The sequence below is a fragment of the Carex rostrata genome, chromosome 13 (assembly GCF_964058835.1).
Source record: "Carex rostrata chromosome 13, lpCarRost1.2, whole genome shotgun sequence".
Taxonomy (NCBI): Eukaryota; Viridiplantae; Streptophyta; class Magnoliopsida; order Poales; family Cyperaceae; genus Carex; species Carex rostrata.
This window is the reverse complement of record NC_135930.1, coordinates 1,082,999-1,101,186: the sequence shown is the minus strand read 5'-3', so window position 1 is coordinate 1,101,186 and position 18,188 is coordinate 1,082,999. Positions and strand designations below refer to the sequence as shown.

Here is an 18,188-nt window from a genome sequence, read left to right as displayed (position 1 = left end):
ATGAAAAATTGATTTCTGCACGTAGAGAATATGATTGAAATAAAAGTTGATATGTTTGTAGGAACATGTATATCAGTATTTTACATCTTTATAAGCTTTTCAATGAAAAAAAAAACCAGAAAAGGCTTTATACCTTATAACCAGCTGGGCAAGAATAAAGAGATTCATCTTTCGCAATTTGGAGCATAAATCAACGGACCTGACTCAACACAATTGAAATGGATGGCTCCGATTAAATTTCAGCCAGTGGGTGATCAGGATGGCAGTAGGGGGCATTATTATTTGCGCTTTGAGATGCGTGCCAAGTTAAAAATTCTTTTTTCAGACCGTCCAATTCAATTCTACTCAGTCAGGTAACCTAAGGGGATACGAATTCTAAATCAACTTGATTCAAATTCCTGTATCTCAAACAATCTTAGATTCAGGTTTTCCATGCTTAAATTGTGAAGAGTTCAACCCAATTGATCAAATAATGTCAAAAAGATTCAGGATTTGACTTGATTTGAATTTGGTTTGGTTTTGTTTTGTTTAGTTTTGATTTGATTTGATTTGGTTTAAGTTTGGGCTTAATTTGGGCTTGATTGAAACATATTTAGATTTAGGTTGGTTTGGGTTGAAATTTGACTAGGTTTGATTCGGCTCGGCCTTAAATTGGATTTAATTTGGGTTGGGTTTCAATTAGTTTAGATTTGGGTTTAATTAGGTTTGTGTTGGATCAAGTGTAGTTCAATTTGGGCTTAATTTAGACTTGGGCTGTAAGGACTTTACCAGGGTCATTTAATATATTTGTTAGAGGCTTCGGTTCATTATTTGATGTTTTCTAAGGTCTTTTTTGGAATTTGGACAGGAGTCTATTTGGCTATTTGTTAAGGAAAAAAAAAACGAAAAGGGTGCATTTGGTAATTATGCAAGGACAATTCTTCAAACTTTATAAACATTAGGGGCCTTAACGTAAATTGCACTTTAAATTATTCCTGTTTTTCTATTGACATGTGGATCCAGCTTGTCAGTAACTCAGTATCTATCGTTTGTTTCTGCCTTTGACAGGTAGGCCATCCCATGTCAGTAGCCATTGCTTTTAAACTTCATCAATTTTGATCAATTTCTTAGCATCGTTATATCATATTAAGTATGTTTGTAAAATCAATTTTGGGTTTTGGAGTTCATTTCACATGTTGCTATGAAGAGATAGGTTGCATTTTGGGAACGTAAAAGAGAGAAAATGAGGTATTATTTAGCTTAAATTAGTTGATGCTCTGATGCTTTTCAATTTCCTGGGAACATGTTCATATTGTCTTTTCATCAAAATTCATGATTTTAAATGCATAAAATTTGAAGTTATTAATTTATGTAATTCCAAGCATCAATTTAAATTAATTTTAGGGTCAAACAAAAGGGTTAGCATTTGCAGTTGTACAGAGTTGATGAATCATTGAATCAGTCAGCATTTGTTATTTTTGCGCTTGCTGCACAGTTGCTTACACACAGGTGGTGTCACAGTGACAGAAATTGTTTATAGGAAAGACAATTTTTTCTGTTTTTTTTTCTTTTATTATTTTATTTTGCCAAGAAAGGCAAACAATCTGAACAGTTTTGGACTTAATTGACTTCATTAATTTATGGCTTGATCACAATTGCCAATATAAAACCAACATCTCCACGTTTTGCCCCTTAAAAATACTTGTTTAATAAATTAAAGACACCTACAAATATTCTTACAAAACTCAATAGACATAAAAAGAGGTGTATGAAACTATTACTGGTTGCTCTCTCCCATCAAATTTATTAGTGGGGCCTCTAAACAGGGACTATTATTTTCCGACTGTGCATGAAACTCTGTTAGCGGATGTACGAAGTGGATGCGAATTTTCACCATCCATAAAATACATATTCATCTGCCAAGGCCCAAGAGATTATGGAACCATTCTGGTGTTTCAACTGAAATTGGATACTTATCAGGTTCTCATTTTACTCGTTCACCGAGTTTGGATTCAGATCCCTAAAGTAACCCAAATTTTGTCTTTGGATCCTGACCGTCCAATATGTTATGGACAACTTAAAAGGGCCCCGATTCTGATCGGACGGTACAATCTAATCTCAAAATTTGGATTACTTTATGACACGCAATTCCTATGGTTTAACATCGGACTTGAAGGATATGAACGAGGTACAGTAGCATTAATGCAACAAAATACATAAATAAATTTACACAATTCTAAAACAGAATAAATACACAAAAATTCCTAAAGAAGCATACAATTTTCGAGCATATTTTCTTAATATTAAAATTTCTCAATATTTAGCGGAGTGTCGAAATTAAAATGATTCCATAAACTTTTATAATGTTAAGTCAGTATTTCAATAAAATTTTATAACAAAATTAACTAAATATAAAAGACACTTAACCAAACAAATTTTAAGTTATAATACTACCATTCACAATTTTAATAAAATCGTTGGAATCTTTTCTAAATCCTATTAGAATTATAATAATAAAATTATATCTCTTAAAATAACAAATAAATTTCCATTCTAAAAATTATGCATTAGTTTCTGATATAATTCGATTTTTTTTCACCAACCTAGCAAACATTTTTGTGAAATGGACATTAATACTTTCTATGTTGCGGACGGCAACTTAATTAATAACCAACTTTAGACTGGATGACCACATGGAGATAGCCACAGTGGATCATGAGCGATAGCAGACAAAAGAAAACAGCGACGCACTTCTGCATCACAAAAAGATTCATTATGAGTTATGACCCGCTCATACGTTAGTCGGAGATCTATTTCACACTGGATTATACAGTTTCTGTTACAGAAGATCAGAAGGAAAAATCAATTACTTATATCTTTTATACTATAGTTATCATAGGTAATAACTGTGGTTCAATTGACAGTTAATACTATGACTACATGTTTAAGTGAGCATATGTACGTTACACCTATTGTTTATCATCATTATGTGTAAATATTATTAATAGTTAATTAATATTATATTATCCATATTAACTAAAAATTATTGGTTTATAACCCTGAAGTATATTACTATCAATAGTTATAACTATTAAACATACAATTAGTATCCATTATGATTTCTCGTAGATATACTGAATTCGAAGGGCATCCACACTCTGTGGTTTTTCCCATATTTCTATAATCTGCCAAAGGAATGATCCACGAGCGATCAAGTTCCGACCTGTCGGAAGAAAATGCACTGAATGTTCCCGATGAATTCCAACCATAAATGAATCTCTTTATTTGTGGATAGATGCCACACAAAATAAGCACAAAAAGTCCTTCATTGTAATATGTATTATTAGTATAAATAATGTATATATGATAAATTAATATGTTATAATATTGTTAATGAATATGTTAATAAAAAGTTATTCAGTTACAATAATTGTTAATGGATAATATACGAAAATTATGATATTATGTTAAGTAGCTATTTGATCATACTATCATAATTATAAATCTTTATGTTGATTATGGTAAAATATAGTGGACTAAGTTGATTTCAGATAGGTGATTGATCATGTAATATGTTATAATGAAACTCTTTCAAAGATTCGCATTAAGATCAAGGATAAGGGTCGGCCAGCTGAGAAAATACATGGACTTTTTTAGAGAGCTGTGAGCTCATCCCTTGTCTTTGAGTTTCGCTTTTGACTCTTTAATTCTTTAGGTCTCCTTGTCAACCAAATCAGAGTAAGGACACAGGGATATTGATTTTCCCGATTTTTTTTAAAATACCCAAAAAAAATTTATTTTATTAAAAATAACCAGGTTCTGAGTGAAATTTTAAAAATACCCTGGCCGCAGATTTTTTCCGCGCTCCAGAATTTTTATTCCGGACCGCGGAAAAAATTCGCACCCCGAATTTTTTTTATTCCGAGCGCGGATTTTTTCCGCGGCCCGGATTTTTTTTTTTTTAGAGTTTGGAGAAAGAAAATATCCATGATTTGGTTTATTTTTTTTATAATATATGTATAATATAATTACATAGGCTGTGGCTAATTTGCTGCTGGCAGCATTTCTGCCGGCAGTGCTGCCGCTGTTTTTTATATTTGTTGATGTCCAAACAATAAATCCAAACCGTTAGATGTTTAATCTATATTATAATCTACTTGGAGACCAAATTTTACATTTTTTTGAATTTTTTTACTATATATTAAGCTGGTTTGAAAACCGCTGATTTCAATGCTGCAGAAATTTACTGAAATCAGCGGTTTTCAAACCAGCTTAATATATAGTAAAAAAATTCCAAAAAATATAAAATTTGGTCTCCAAGTAGATTATAATATAGATTAAACATCTAACGGTTTGGATTTGTTGTTTGGACATCACACGGCTAAATATAGCCCCGGCAGCACCTCTGCTGAAATGCTGCCAGCAGCAATTTAGACAGACCCTAATTACATATAATTATATATAATTAAGGTTTTTGTATAATTATATAATATAATATAATTATACAAAAACCTAAATTACTCTACATGCAAACTAAAAAATTCCAAAATTAATAATTACACTACAAAAACCTAAATTATACTAAACAAAATACCGATCGTTGTACGTCTACTGTCGAACAAAAACTTAAACTGAGTTTTTGAGGCACTAAACGACGTTTTTTTTTTTTTTAATTCTGATGCTTCCGATGCTTCCGATGCTTCCGATGCCCGGTGTACCACCCAGGCAAAATCGGATCCGTCTCGTTCTCCCCTTTCCGAAAAGTGCTCATACGCGCAAATCCGACTTTCCTAGCCAAAGTTATAGATGTTTAAAGTTTTTTCTTGCGGTAGAATTTTGGAAATTCATAACTAATTGCAGAAAAATCCAAATAAATTGAAATTTGTGTCAATTATATGTATTTTTGAATGCTCTACATGCTGGTGTATTTTTTATAGATACATATACATATATTATACATATATTTAAACAAATAAATCAAACCATGGATATTTTCTTTCTCCAAACTCTAAAAAAAAAAAAAAAATCCGGGCCGCGGAAAAAATCCGCGCTCGGAATAAAAAAATCTAAAAAAAAAAATTCGGGGCGCGAATTTTTTCCGCGGCCCGGAATAAAAATTCCGGAGCGCGGAAAAAATTTGTGGCCTGAGTATTTTTAAAATTTCACTCAGAATCTGGTTATTTTTAATAAACTATTTTTTTTTGGGTATTTTTAAAAAAATCGGTTGATTTTCCCCGGGTTCCCTTTTTTGGTGTTCTAATAGGGTCGTTCTTGAATGCTTGGCGCCGGTTAATAATAAGTGGTTAACAGTTTGTAAAATTATACTGTTATTAGGGGGCAAAACAGGTAAATCATTAAACACCTGCATTTAAAATAGATTTATGATTTTCAAATTGACAAATTAATTAAAATAGGTAAATCAATTTCAACTTATGGAAAAAAAAAAAAGTCAACTACATGTGGTACATCTAGATAGAGGGTGCAGTTGGCAGAAGTGTATATGGTCCTATCCGTTAACCGTACTATATGCTGGAGACCATGAGATCCGAAATACAATCCATGTATGACAACACGGTCTGGAACCTAGTTGTACCACTTGATGGGGTGAAACCCATAGCTGGTCCTATCCGTTAACCGTACTATATGCTGGAGACCATGAGATCCGAAATACAATCCATGTATGACAACACGATCTGGAACCTAGTTGTACCACTTGATGGGGTGAAACCCATAGCTAACAAGTGGGTTTTCAAAAGGAAAACAGACATGGATGACAATATGACTATTTACAAAGCACGGCTAGTAGCGAAAATGTTTCAAACAAATTCTGGGAATTTATGAAACTTTTTCACCCGTGGCTATGTTTAAGTCAATTCGGATACTCCTAGCAATTGTCGCATTTCATGATTATGAAATATGGCAAATGGATGTCAAAACCGCCTTCTTAAATGGAAATTTAAGAAGATGATGTGTACATGACACAGCCTACGGGTTTTTGAAGATCCAGAGAATGCTGGGAAGGTATGCAAGCTTCTTGAATCCATTTATGGATTGAAGCATGCATCAAGGAGTTGGAATCTTCGATTTGGCGAAGAAGTCAAAAAGCTTGACTTCGTCAGATGCGAAGAAGAATCTTATGTGTACAGAAAAACTAGTGGGAGTGTCATCGCCTTTCTTAATCTTATATGTAGATGACATACTCTTAATAGGAAACGATATTGCTCTATTTGCAATTAGTCAAGTCTTCATTAAAGAAAAGTTTTCTCGATGAAGGACTTGGGCGAGGATGTCTATATACTAGGCATAAAGATCTACCGAGGTAGATCAAAAAGAGACTTATAGGTGTTACATTTCGAAATTTTAAAACTTGATTAAATTGATAAATCGATCAATTGGCTTAAATAAAAAGTTTAATTAACTTAACGATCGTTCAGAAATTTTCTGACCGACTAAAACGAAACTAAAATTTCGTAATATAAATAATGTATGAAATTATGTATAATAAAATTTAGAGATTTAGAAATAAAATAAAATATACCACTAGGAATAAAATTATAATTATTTGGTAAATCAGAAACTTAGAAAATCCGTTAAAATTCCTTTTAATTGTTAGGAAAGAAGGCATTGATTTAATTAGATTCGTGTGAATAAATAAGTAATTGAATTTCAAATAAGAGTATAATTATACGAAATTATTCGTACAAGATAAATTATATAAGAATTTCTGATTTCGTTTATTTGAGAATTTTAAGAATTTGATTTGATATGTATATATATATAGACATAGATACTATCCGATCTCGATTTATTCGAATTCTAAAATTTAATATATATAATTATATAAAAGGAAAATCAAATTATTCGAATCTTAAATTGAGAAATAAATATACGAATTCTATGTACAAATATAGTTACAAAAATATTATGAACTTTCGATTCGAATTAGAGTAGAAACAGATTTCTTAAACCAATTAAATGACCTTATTGAAATTCTGGATTTGTTTGGACCTTTGGATTTTATCTAACACGGATCTTAAATATTGTAATTTAAATGCTGGAATTATATCAACCTCTCATCTTGATCCAGCACGAATCTTAAAGCAACCCAATTAAATTACACCCTTCTCTCCTTCCCTCCTTTCCCTCTACGGTGACAGACCCCCCCCACAACCCCGCCCCCCCTTTTTGCTCTCCTCTCCGCCAAATCAGAGAGGCCCCGCCCTCCCCTCTTCCGTCGCCGGCGAACCCCACCGGACCCGCCTCTGACCTCTCCTATCTTCTTCTCTACCCGTGAGAGCCCCAGCCCCAACCCCCACTCCCTCTCCTCCATTCTCCGCCAAAAACATAGCTCCGCCCCCTCTTCCCCTTCCGCCGCTGCAACGGCCAGCCGCCGCCGCCCCACTCTCTCTTCTCTTTCTCTCTCGGTCCGACCCACCAGACCCGCCAGAACCCCACCCGCCCCCTCTCTCTCTCAGTTTCTGCCTCCCCTCCCCTCCCCTCCCATGAAACCCTAGTTTCTAGGGTTGAGGTATGTGCTGCCTCGGTGTTCGATTGGTGCTGTCCCGGTGCTGTTCTGGTGTTGATCTCTGACGGCCGTGTTGCTATTCTCCTTCGTGCTAGCTCGATTCGGGTAATCTTTGAAGTGCTCGTTTAATTGATCGGATTTTTTTTCATTGCTCGGGTTGTTGATTTTCCCGGAAGCAATGAGGTTTTCTTGTTCCTTGTTGCGGCATGACTTCCCTGTTTTGACCATTGATACCGTGTGCTGTTCTGTTTCGAGTCAGTACCTAGGTGCTGCCTTGTTTTGATCTGAATTGAGTTATTCCTCTCATTTCTCTGGTGCCTTGTTGAGGTGTTGTATGATGCTAATTACTCAAATAAAACAGAATTGATTTTGGTGTTTGATGCCATGCTGACATGGTGCAAATTTTCTCTTTGATCTGCCGTGTTGTGGTTGTTTGATACTATATCAGGTCTGGTTTTGTATACTTACCAGAATATTGAACTGGCAGGGATCGTATTGCAAAAATTATTTCTTGGGGATCTGAATGTAAAATGCATGCCCTTGTGTGAAATTTTATTGATTAAGGGCCAATCTGAAAAATGCAAATTTATATAGTATAAAGGGGCCGTGACTTTACTGTTGTGCTATGCATAAATAAATTAAATGTTGATTGTTTTGGGCCTTAAGGAATTGGGCTTGTGAATGAAGTTGATTAATAGATTGGGCCTTTGAATTAATTGGATTATGACATGACATGCATATATGTATAAATGGGCCCAATCTTAGAATAGGGAAAAGGAATTGAAATTGGACTTTGGTATTGGAAATGAAAATTTTGGAATTGGACTTGAATTAAAATGATTATAAATGAGCCGAAAGGTATAAAAGAATTGACGAATTAAAATACGGCTTTTGGAATTTAAGTTTTGATAATGTAACCGAACTAAACCAAGTAAACGTATAATATAGGTGTAGGCTCAGTCGAGCAAGATATCGCGAGGTAATTCGAGACGTCCGATCTTTAAATTAAGCGGTACGCTCGTCATACTAAGGTGCGGGATTCTTGGACTTGTTTGATACTTTATTTTCCGGAATTAAACTGTTTATTCGTTTGTCATGTTGAATGATTAATTGTTGCATATTTTGGAATTCATGTTGTATATTGATTCTTGCATAACTGAGAATGATTTGAATTGTTCGGTTAAGGTTATTTGGCATGTTGATATGGTTATTATTTGATTAGTTCTATTAATTGTTCTTGATGTGAATGAATCTGCCAGGCCGACCTGTTTAGGTGGCTGGATAAGGTAACGGTGACCTATCCGTTGACCTGTGTTTACGAATTTGCCAGGCCGACCTGTTTAGGTGGCTGGATAAGGTGACGCTGCTGACTTATGCGTTGACCTGTTCGAATTTGCCAGACCGACCTGTTTAGGTGGCTGGATAGGGTGACGCTGCTGACTTATGCGTTTGACCTGTTAGAATTTGCCAGACCGACCTGTTTAGGTGGCTGGATAAGGTGACGCTGCTGACTTATGCGTTGACCTGTTATGATTTTGCGAGACTGACCTGTATGTGTGGCTTTGATATATATTTGCTTGAGATTTAGCAAAGTTGACCTGTATAGGTAACTTTGATTCCATGTGATTGCATTTGTCAAGTTGACCTGTATTGGTGACTTGTAACCGGACCTTAGGAAATGGTTAAGCCAAACAGCTACAGATGGGTGTCAGATAAAGGGTCCAGCTTGGTTGGCCATCTGTAGGCGTCTGTAACCCTACAGATGTGGGTTTGATAACGGTCCAGCTCGAAAGAACATCTGTGGTTGCTACCAGTCATAATGAAATGAGTTAAGCCAAAATATATGTTGTGTTTTGAAATCCATCTTGGAAATTCCGTAAACTGTGTTTCAGGTTTATTAACTGTTGTTGAGCATATGCATTCCTTTTTATTTATGATTATATTTATCTGTTGCATTGTTATTGTTTGGGTTTCATTTTTTGAATATAGAGTTTGATTGCAAGTCCAATAATCTAAAATGTGGCAAATTTCGCACTGAGAATTTATTCTCACCCCCTCTCCCCGATTATTTTCAAGTTCATTACACGGACGCAGCAAATGAGGATATTGGTAATGCATATAAAAGATCCACTGCCTTGCGTGTATATGTGACACTAGATAATTACACGCGGCAGGCTGTCAGACCCGGTGGATTTGGGGTGTGACAATAGGATTAAGTCAAAGCACGTACATTGACAAAGCGCTGAATCGGTTCAGCATGCAGGATTCTAAGAGAGGATTCCTGCCAATGAATCATGGTACACAGCTTAGCAAGACTCGGTGTCTTTCGACAACTGATGAGCAAAGCACTATGAGTAGAGTACCATACGCTTTGGCTATTGGCTCTATCATATATGCCATGTTGTGCACTCGCCCAGATGTCTCGTACGCTTTGAGTGTGACGAGTAGATATCAGGCTAATACAGGCATAAAGCACTGGAATGCTGTAAAGAATATCCTTAAGTTCTTGAGGAGAACTAAGGATATGTTTCTCGTCTACAACGTTATCACCTAATACGAGAGATCGTAAACATAATAAGATGTTTATAATTAATTATAAAAGATATAATTAATATAAAGGTGATGTAAAGATATGTAGAGTTGACACAGTCAGCAACACAGCTGATCCACTCACAAAATCTCTTCCTCAAGCCAAGCACGAGATGCTTAATGCTTATATGGGTCTGGAACACATAGAAGATTGGCTGTGTGATTTTCTTAGGATCTACGAGATCTTAGAGAATATAGAATTTTGTATATAAGTAGGGCCTACGATGATTGGCTCCTAGCTTAAGTGGGAGATTGTTAGTTTGTAATAATCTAGAAGTCAATAATACGATAATTTATCATAAAGCTTTGTTCATGAATTGAATGTTTATTTATATATCATTTTGTTGCCTTGAGTATTATTGAATTTATGGATCATTTCGAGTTCATGACTGAAATTGTGAAACTCCATAATATAGATGATATATACTCTTAAAAAGTCACTGACCAAGGTAATTAGCAGGAACACTAATTACCGCGATAAGGTTAGTATGTGGATTAAAAGATGGTTAAGTTTTACAAACCACCTGACACGAGATGTCATTTTAATCACATAGATACATGTTCTAGGAACATGGTATTTGACAGACCCCGAATGAAACATTAAATAGAATTGTGTTCGTGTCATTTATGTTTTCATTCAGTGTCACGTTCTACAGTATGAGATATTTATCGTTCCCACTGAGAAATATGTATGTGTGATTGTTATCTAACACTGTCCGTAAAAAGCAATCATAACGGTAGCATTCCCATATGTATAGCTTAGCTGAGGAAGTGATAGTCTACCAAAAGTACTATATGTCCCTCGTATTTTATACGAGCTATAGCATCACTGGGCCCCTTGATAGAGTAAGATTATATGCTAGCAGTATAATTACAAGAGTAATTATATTTGATAATCTGCTCAAGATCAAGAAAAGATTCAGTTGGCAAGGATGACACACATCTACCTTGAAACTAATCTGATTGCTATGAGACAAAAGAACAGACACAAGTAAATTGTTTACTGGATCGTGATATTGTACTGTACAACATCATCTGTGTAATTAGATGGTCATGATGTGTTTCCAGATGCCGCTCATGATTATAGAAGTTAAAACAGTTTTAACTCTATTTACCAACATAACACAGATCCTATTGGGTCACACCATATAGGAGTTAATCGGAGAATCTTATTGTGATTGATTATAAATTGGTTATGATTAATAGTAAGATGGTTATAATTAATTATACGTGTTATAATTAAATTATAAATGTTATGTAAAAATAACAAGCAAAAACATTGGTTAATTTATAAACGTGTGTGACACGTTGTATAAAAGTTAACCGGTTAATTTATAAATGTGCAGGACACGTTGTATAAATTACCGAAACAACAACCGCAAAAAAAAATATATATAATTGTTCAGAATAATTATACGAATATTATTTGTATTCGGGCCGAGGTCATTCGGGTCTTTTCAGATTCGTCCTTATCCGCATGACATGTCATCGATCCTATCCAGATGACACGTCATCGATCTTATCCACATGACATGTCATCATCCTTATCCATTCAATGACATATCTTGTAAATAGGCCGAACTTGGAGGGCATTTTGGTCTTTTGGCAACCGACCCTAAACCCTATAAATAGGGGTGGAGGGGTAGAGAGAAAAACCACTAATTCACTTGTATCGTTTCGTGCAGAATCGAATCGGTATTTTCTCTCTTTCTCGGTTTCTCTCCCAAATAGTGTTTCGGTTGAGAAAAGAAAGTTATACGTAGTTGACGTATAATCTTGCGGGTTGTTGTGAAGTATATTTACGGGATTGATGAATAGTGTTTTATCGAATTTCGCGGTATGTCAGTTTTGCTTATTGATGAAACTGAGCAACCGAAAATTCGTGTTTACGGATTTTCATTTTTTCCCCCATGAATAGTGTTTTTGCAGAATTCCGCGGTTTACGGTATTTCTGGCAAAAGAAATAAACCGCTCTCCGATTAGTCCTGATGGATAACCGATAGAGGCATCAGATGTCTGATGCTCCGAGACGAGTCATTCCCGATGTCGCTCTTCTCGCTCGGTCTGCATTCCAACTGTGATTTGGAAACAAGGTATAAATATGTTATATTAATCTATTTAATTGGTAAGTAGATTAAAGTTTTAGAAATCAATCATTGAGTAGATCTGTAAAAGGATTAAATTGGGTTTTGATGCCAAAGGAATACTGAAGGTGAACCGCCTTGGAAAGTTTCCTGACATACCCCGTTTAATCCTGAGCTTAAGTTGGCCTTAGAAATTTTTGTTCTACGGTCTTTCCGCAGCTTAATCCTAAACGGGTTTTGGTTAGCACCGTAAAAACCCAACAATTACCCTTTGCACCTTAATTTGCACCAGAGACGATGCACTAGACCAATCAAATCTTGCCTTTACTGCAGAGAAGTTGAAATGACGGGAAATTAAAAGGAATAATTAATCAAACGTTATATATACGTGCATACTAAATCGTAAGCAGTGGCCAGTGGGGTGTAAACGGAGTGGATTCGGAGCGGATAATACCGATACCATATCCGTATCTGTATTTTAATGAGCAGATACGAATACGGATGCAAATAGTAAACGGATATCAAAATTCAAAATTAAATCCACCTTAAACGAATACGGATACGAAGCGGATAATCTTCGAATACGGATTCGAATCAGATATAAAACGATTAATTGTCGGATAATTAAGCTATATAAACAATCCATAGAAACAAGTAGGAATGAGGCTGTTATACTTGTCAGAATTAAAAAATAATGACAGGCACAAGACTATTGTATAAGCAGATAGTTACAATGTATAGGTTAGACAGTTACAACAGAATTAGTTAGATAATTGTATAGGTTATATATACACAGCATACTCTGTACTAAGTTCTGATGATGAAATACATTTTCACAATTTCTCTCTCTCTCTCTTCTCTATGCATCCCTTTATTTCTTCTCACAACTTGCAATCTAGTAGGTGTGTGCACGAAGTAGTGATGTATCATTTCCCACTCTGAATAAGAAAGACGTAAGCAGATTGCAATCTTTAAGCTCAGAAATTACAGAATCGCAAAGATTGAGATGATGGGCTGATGTCATCCAGTAACTTTATGAAATGAGATGATTTTGAACTTCTTTTTGAGCTTCCAGCAATGAAATATTAGGACTTGTTCGGCTGTAAATTAAAGTTTACTGTTCACGTGGGAAAATGAAAATTCACTCGGACTAAATTTTTTTTTCCCACGTGAACAGTAATTTTCAGTTCAAAATTTTTGATCCCCGCACCCATTCCTATTCCTACTGGTGCAACCGAACAGGGTCTTAACTTCCAAAAAACGAGTGAACTCGTAATATCATTTGTGAATTTTTTTGAAACGGGACACAATCGGTATAAATCGATCAGAGCACTTCGTACCAGCTACATCACCATTTTTTTTTACCATCTTTAGAAGAAAAAAAAATAGACACCTTCGAATTTCTTTTTGTTTTTTGTGATCTTCTAGGATTACTTTTTTCTTCATTATTGCATCGCTTAAATAAACAACTAAAAATAATTTGTTAAACCAGTGGCAAAAAGAAAATAAAGATATCGGTATGAATCGGCACTGGCCGGAATAATTTGTACCGACCGTATCACGTTTGAAACTTTCTTAAAATTAATGTTACAAGTTCGATTCATTTATTTTTTATTTTTTATAATGCTATGAACAAAATAATCGGTGTGAACAAGGAAATAAATATTTTCTCATAGTAGCATTAATTTTTCTACGAAGTTAAAACTGTTATTTTAAAATATCTACTATGAACAAAAGTCGAAGTAGCATTGATTTCTCTATGAAATCATGATGGACCTCTATGCTAGTGACCAAAACCAAATTGACTCGGAGAGTTAATCATTCGTCAATCTTATTAAATAGCTAAGACAAGTTTTAAAAAGAAAGTCTCACTTGTTCAACATGATTAATAATTATAATATTAAATTATATTATATTTTCTATGAAACTTTATTATGTTACTGTTTTCTAAATTTGACTATTTATATTTTTCTATATTATTTTAATTATGTTAGAGTTTTTAAGAGTTAGTCATTATGTGTTGTTAGCTTATAAGTTAGAAATTTAGTTTTTCTAAATTATTTATTATGTAATTGAAATATTATAAGAAAAGATGGTATACTATTTTTTTAAGACTTTAATTAACATATGAAATGTTTTCTTATCTTCTATCTTCTTGTGATTTTTCTCTTCTTTATCTAATTTATCTTTTCAAATATTTAATATCTTTCTAATTAATTAAAAAATTGTAGATACAAAGGAGAGTTTGAGATATGATGTTCAGATACCTCTATGCAACTGTTAGTTGATCTTTCTTATGCAACTGTTAATTCATCTTTTTCTTTTTTTCCAAAATTCCGAATTGTCATGTCATGCATGTAAATACTTTTGTCACAATCAAAATAAAAATATATAATAAATATGTGTAATTATTATTTCAATATTCAAAATTTGCTTATTCAAGATACGTACTTTGCATCTCTTCCAATATTAAAAGGCATGAAAACGTGAACAATGAATTAAAAATCTATTTAATATTGAAAGTGCTGTCAGACGGAGTTGATGCAAATCTATCTTATAACTTAATTTTAATTTTGGATCGGTGAATAAACAGTTTCGTGAATAGTTACACCGACAGGTGGTCCCCATATTTATTACCTAACATTTACAAGTGGTCCCCTGTGTCAGCGAATTCCTCCCAATTGCCTTTGGTTTTCTTTAAAAAAAATTGCCTTCAGAAGATTCCAGTCTCCCTCTTTCTACAACCCTCTGTCATTTTCGTTCTTTCTCCAAGCCCTTCTTCTCTCTTCATTGTTGTTCTCCAAGACAATATCCTAATCACCATTTTCATAAACTCCAGCACCCCGCGCCTATAAGCGCACTCCAGTCAACCCGCACCACTCACTTGCCGTCTTTCTCATCTTTTTTTTCCTCCGATTGTCGAGCATTCCGATGCGACTGTTTGCCCTGACTGCGTCGCTGTAGGTTCAAGCATGTAGCTTTTTCCCTCTCCCTTCTCATCCGAGTTAGGGTTTCTCAATTTGTTAAATTTCTCCTCTTTTTTATGATCTTTGTATCATTTTAGGGTTTAGGGTTTTATAGCCTTTGTAGCAATTTAGTCAAATTCTTCCAACTTGCTGCATCTTTCCTGCTTATTTCAGTTTCGTTGAGATATTGTTCTTATTGTTGCTGAAATTTATATTTTTTTGGGTTGTATTCCATCTCTTTCTCCTCATTTCGCCTCCACACTGACCTGCGCCTTCCTCCGAGACTCCGACTTCCGAACACCAAAAACCACCGATCTGCGCCTTTCTCCGACAAGCTTCACCACTTATCTTCCTATTTACTTCCGACAGGCACCGTTCTGCCCCGCTCCGCCACCAATCTGCCCCGCTACTACTTCCGAGAGGCATCTCATCCTCTCCGAACGAACTGCACCTCCCCAACAGTCTTCAAGTTGGTAACTCCGTAATTTTCAGATTGCAGTCATTAATAGAATTTGAATCATTGAAATTTAATCGATTTTAATAGTTAAATCAGCAAGAAATAAATAATATAAGCTTCTAAAATTTGGACGTGAGGAAAAGCTGATACAAAAAAATCACTAAAGGGCCTTTTGTTCTTTACTTTTCATTTAAATAGAATTAGTCGATCTAGGTCTGTAAGGTGTAAAACTGGTATTTTTTCCCTCTTCTCTGATTACACAGCATTCTATTTCCTATTAAATGAGACCTTAATTCAGTACACAGCTTCACACTAACATAGGACTTGTTGTCCCGCTACCAGTACCATAATTGGGATATGTAAGGTGGTTAATTAGGTTCGATTATAATAGTAGATATTATTTCCAATAAATGATTCGGCGTTCTAATACTTTATTACTTGTCTTCATGAAAAAACTCCTTAAAGGGTCTTTCTTTCTAGAAAAATAAAAAATTATGATCAATTATAAACTAATCCATTTAACTGGTAAAGGGCAGGTATTACCCCTTAAAGGGTCTTTTTTTTTCCTTTTAATGAAAATTAATGAAAATTTAGGCTACCGATTTGCCTCTGCCAGACCGCCACTGATCTGCCTCTTGCAGTCTTGTTTAAGGTTAGTTTGTATAGAACAACTTTGATTTCTAGCACTTTATGATAGTAGTTAAATTTTAAATCATGTATCCCAATGTTGTCTCATTTTACTTGCTTAAGTTGACATACTAATTAAAACATTTTTTGTTCTTAGGCAGAGGCAGACAAGTTGATGAAAATTCAGATTTTAAAGAAACTTGGCGAAAACTAAAATTATCCTTGTAAGCTCTATCTTATCTTATTTGGCTTATATTATTCTTAATTGTTCTCTTTGAGACTTAGATTTTCAATTTGCAATAGTTTGCATATAATTTGCATAATTTATAAGTTGTGCATTTACTATTGAGTTTATTTTTTTGCAATTAAATTATGGCATAAGGTTTGTGTTCAGTAGTAGCAGAGGCATTTTTTTGTGTTCAGCAGCAGTAGTAGCAGTTTACAATGTAGATTTATACAAGGACCTGACTGATGCATTGACAATTTCTTGTTTGAACCAGTTGCTTCTTGTTTAAATTTGCTGCGACAGTTAAAATTTAGTGAACTACTGTTTCCACATGCGCATGTTTTTTGGTGCCCACCATGACCATGTTCTTTTTTTCCAGTAATAATTCAACACTTAAATTCAGAACAAATAATAAGAATGTTGATCTTGTTCCATCTTAAAAGTAAACACACCAAACAAATAATAAGATTACACACTTGCATTGCTTTTTGGTATCTCTAAATTAATTTTATCTTGTTCTTAAAGAAGAAACTTACCTTGCATTTGATAGTGAAGTAAAAACGAAGTAGATACTAAGTCGCTTTAAAGCATTCTTGTTTGGTAGTAATGAAGTATGTAGATACCAAGTTGCTCTGAAGTGCACTAGTTTTTTGTCTTTATCCAGGAGATGAATACCTGGCAAGTCTAGAAGCAGTGCCTCTAGTTCCAATTCAAGTGCACTTTACCTCTACTTTTGGGAGGAGCTTGTTGTTCATGTTAAGGGCTTTTGTTTTGCTCTTGGTTTGTTTATGTGTTACTTGGTGTCTATGGTGTTTTGTATGCTTTCAAAGCTTATAAATCTTTTTTTCACTATTAAATGCTATTTTTTGTAATCAACAGGCAATGGTGCTAGTGAAGTACCTGCGGAAGAGCTAGACTCTAAAGAAAGAAAGAATGAAGATACCAGCAGCTCCCATTCCTAGACTCTCTGAGTTCTTTGATGAGAGACATTATCAGCTCTGTGTTTTGCTATATTCTATCTTGTTAGTTTTCCCTGTTTGGTTACTAGTTGATACTGCTTTATTTTGGTTGAAGAACATTGTAAGGTTATTAGTTTCTTGAATGAAACGGGCTTCTTTGCCTTTTTTTTCAAAATAGACTAAAGAAAGAATTAGGTTTGTTTTGATCTTTCGCAACCTTTTTTTTTAACTTTTGGCATTATTTTTACCTTTTAATCATTTTTGCTAGTATAGTGCACTTGTCATTAGCTGAATTGTCATCATGTTAATGATTATTCTAAAATATCGGGTAGGTATGATGTTATTGCACAATTTGAAAGTACGGGTTATATGCTATTGCAATGATAGAAATATTGGGTGTTATTTGCAACTACGCTTAAAACATGGTTATATTTTGCATTGGATAGCTCAGTTTGTTTTGTAAGGCTATGTTATACATGGAAGAAATTCTATTTTTAGTAACGAGGTCTTGAATTCAATGACATTTGGCTCAGTAAAGTGCACGAGTGTCACATAATTTCTGTCGCACCTTTTCAAATTATGAAATTATGATATGATGTTTATATGATAAGATTTTTATTGGAACTCAAGACTAGATACAACTGGACCCATTAATTAAAAAAAATGAACTAAATACATTCCAATCCAACTATGACCGACTAAAAAATAAATCAATCTGAAGTCCAATGATTTGACTGACCCAAACCTAAAGAATTGAAGCATTATCTCTATGTAAA

General features: G+C 34.4%; 1 long non-coding RNA gene across 1 annotated transcript; it reads left to right on the top strand.

The window, feature by feature from the left end:
- Positions 1–14,909: 14,909 nt before the first annotated feature.
- LOC144564517 (uncharacterized) lies at positions 14,910–17,602 on the top strand. The gene is made up of 3 exons (XR_013514639.1): positions 14,910–16,252; positions 16,385–16,451; positions 17,118–17,602. It is a non-coding gene; the product is annotated as an uncharacterized LOC144564517 (long non-coding RNA).
- The last annotated feature ends 586 nt before the right edge of the window (positions 17,603–18,188 follow it).